The following is a 3545-nucleotide window of genomic DNA, read 5'->3' as shown; positions in this document are numbered from 1 at the left end:
ATCACAAAGAAAGTGCTTAAAAAAAATCATCTTGTAAGTACATAACTGGATGATTTGTTGTTGTTAAACTGCATTGTAGTCCATGGTTTGCAATGTGTCAGAATAGCAAACAATAAAAGATAAATAGAAATCCCAGGAGAGTAATAGAAAATAGTAAGTGCTTTCAGGTGGTAAAAGATTTTTCTTGGATACTTGGTGGTGTGGACAGAGTACTGATTGAATTAAAATGAAGGGATCTGGTCTTTTTGGAAGAGTGGAACTCCTTATACATGATGCTTTATCCCTCCCTGTCTTTGTTTCCTTTCCTGTCATTTCCCTGTTGAGGCTTAACTTGTCCCCAAGCTCTTCAAGGCAGGGGTTCTCCCACCAAAGGCACAACAGGTCTATGAGTTCAACTGGGACAGTCCTTTAGACCAATAAATGACGGTAATGCATTTGCTGTCTCCCTGGCCAGAGCCCTGTGTCAGCATAGCTGGTTGCTTTGAAACAGTGCTTTCCTCTTCCTCTTGAAAAAGCAAGCTCAAAGGTTTTCAGAACCTGAGGTTTGATATTTTTAACCTGATGCATGAGGTTTGTCAAGCTGTTTTTATCTGCTGTCTACTGTAGCTTGTTTAACATCTGCAGTGACAATAATATGCTGACAAATATAATGCTTTTTGCTTTCAGCTTTTAAAAAAAATAATCCTAAGTCTTTAATTTTGTTTACTACTCGATGCCTTAGACTCTTCAAGCATTCTAGAAACAAAGCAAGGAGGAAAAAAAGTCTTAACAGGAAAATTCTTCAAGGGTTCATTTTGAAAGCCTTGAACTTGTAAATCGATCAATTATGTCAAGTTTTCCAGGAAATAAACCTGCACCTTTAAGGCTGTGCACAGCTTGCCTTCCAGAATGGCTGAAATGCATGGCTGGGAATACTTCAGGACAATTAAGGAACTTTGTGTTCCTTAATTTTCAGACTCTCTGAGAAGGAAGTTCTCCTTGCTTCTTGCACGTGGAAATTAAAGCATAGGGAAGTTTGAGAAACTTGACCCAGGTTTCTGGGCAACTCAGCGGTGTTTTCTGAAATTCATGTCAGGGCCTCTGAGTGAAATCCTGGTCCCGCTGGCAAAACAACTGAGAGGGGCAGGTTTCTGCACTTCCTTAGTATTAATAGCACAAATCAATGAGTTATTTTCTTCTGTGGTTCTCAAAATGCCTTATAAAAGGAGTTTAGGACCTTTATCCTCATTCTTCAGACAGGGAAACTGAGGCCATACGCGACAAAATGCCATTGCTCAGACCATTCAGCAGGACAGTGGCATCCTCAGGAATAAATCGCCCATCCTTTCTGTTCCAGAGGAGTGCCCTAGCCACTAGGCGCCTCTGCCATCCCCTGCTACACAACACTTGTGTAAGCAGCTTGTCATCGCTACGCAGGATTTGAGAGGACTAATTGGCAGCTGTGGTAGCATGCTAGCTGGGCAAAGTGTCATTTTCCTCAGTGCATCACGTTGCACTGCCTGCATGTAATCTGAGATAATGGAAGCAGAGGGAAGCAATGCGTGCAATATTAGACAAGAGCCAGTGGGGTGAGGACACTGCATTTCTATAAATACCAGCTGCAGATGCCTGAGCCTAATGGGAACTAGAGCAAACCCTACAGCCCATAGGGGATTTTGTTGTTTCTGAAGGGCTGGGATGAGTACCCTCCTTTGGCAAGCAGAAGCTATGACTTAGAGTGTAGATGTTCTGTCCATTTCTTTGTATACCATTTCCCCCTCCTTTCCTCACCAGTATTAATTTTGGGGCCCTATATCCCTGCTTTCTCTCCTCCCGATTGCTTCCTTCATGTCGCCTTCACTGCTGTGGTGGGACTCAGTGGGGGCCTCTGAGTCATCTCTAATAGCCTAACTCTGCATCCTTCAAAGTCATTTTAAATTACCTGTTTCTGATCCTGCAGGAATGGTGACAGGTCCCCTTCAGAGCTCTTGACAATCCCTCCCTTAATACTGACCAAAGATCAGGTGAATAAAATATGTTCAGCAAGTGCATGGTACAAGTCTTCAGACTTGTAGACAGAGTATATATAAACTAGTAATATTATAGCATATGGATGTAATAGTGCATTTTAAAGACATTCTCAATGCTACCCCAACACTTACAACAGATGAAATAGATATTATTATTATTTTCTTTTTGAAACACCTCTGAACAAATATGTTTAGGACTGAACTGGGTCTTTTCCAAGAGAATGTTCTGCTTCCTCATGTTTTTAGTAGGGATTTAGAGGACAATAGTGACCTGTGGCGAAAGCTAGTAGCTGGATGGAACTGGCCTGAGCAGTGGTCTGACTCCAGCCTGTCATCCCTGTGAGAGAGGTGAGAAGCCCTCTGGGAGGGTGCCCAGAGGCTTGGCAAGGTGGGGTGGTGCAAACAGCTTCCTCCCTTAGTCCCAAAGAGGACACTGGAGAAAAGACCCCAGAACTGGGCACAGAGCGTGGACTAGAGGCTAGCGTTGCTTGGTCTTAGGGACTCTGGGTGGGAACGATCTGCTCCCATCTCCAGTTTTTTGGCATCTCTGCAGCGTGGAAGTGATGGGCTGCTGATGTTGAAAGGAGCAGAAGGAAGCAATTCTCAAAGGGAGTAACCAAGAGAGAGGCCGAGGGCTGCTGTTGCTGGCATCTGCTGTTGCTGAACGCAGGCGGCTGAGTTGGGGGAGCCTGCTGGTGTATCATCTCTGAAAAGGAGTGCCTGGTACCGCCTCTCTTCTTGTCGCTTGTAGGTAAGAAAGAGGAACTGGCAGCAGCGTCTTGAATTTACCTAAGGCAGAGCAGGTGAACTGCTACGTAAGCAGTTCTACCTTGGCTTTCAAACACATCTTTTTGTGATCAACTGCCTCCTCCAGACTGTATTCCTGCTGCAGCTTTACACCTATTTCCTGGCACTTGGTGTATGCCCTGCCTCAGCAGGGACAGGTTTTGTATGTCCTGTGCTGTGAAGCAGGCCCTCAAGAGAAGGAATTAGCTTTCACTTAACCTTTGTATCTCCTTCTGCAATTTGTCTTTAAAGGCACATCTCTCAAGCGTCCAGTGCCACAGTGTGCTTTAGTATGCCCTGTTACTTGTCTGAAAACCTCGCTAGCTGTAGAAGCCAGAAATGTACATTTTAATACGCAGTTAAAAATAGCTTGGTTTGTTTTAAAGCACCCTCCCCTACCTGGTATTAATTTCCATGGAGTTCAAGAATTTTAAATTCTCTTGGTTTCTCTGATGGCTGCACGCTGAATTTGGAATATTACCCCTTCCAAACAGAGTTTTAATGACATGAACAGTAAGTTCCTTCCAATGTACTGAAATCCTTACAAACTGTTATGTTTTAAAGGAGAGATAACTGCTGAATATTCTGCTGTGTTGTTGTTCTATGTTTTTTCATTCTTTTTCTTTCTCTTGTACATTTGAATTGAACACAACTTGATTCTTCATTAGGTGTTCTTGGACTGGTAGCAGTATTGCTTTGGCTTTTTTCCTAAGTACAAGTTAACGTGTGCCATTCCAGCTTTCCAAAGGA

Source organism: Haliaeetus leucocephalus, unplaced genomic scaffold (genome assembly GCF_000737465.1).
Source record: "Haliaeetus leucocephalus isolate CR32 unplaced genomic scaffold, Haliaeetus_leucocephalus-4.0 Scaffold484, whole genome shotgun sequence".
NCBI classification, from domain to species: Eukaryota; Metazoa; Chordata; class Aves; order Accipitriformes; family Accipitridae; genus Haliaeetus; species Haliaeetus leucocephalus.
This window is presented reverse-complemented; position numbering follows the sequence as displayed.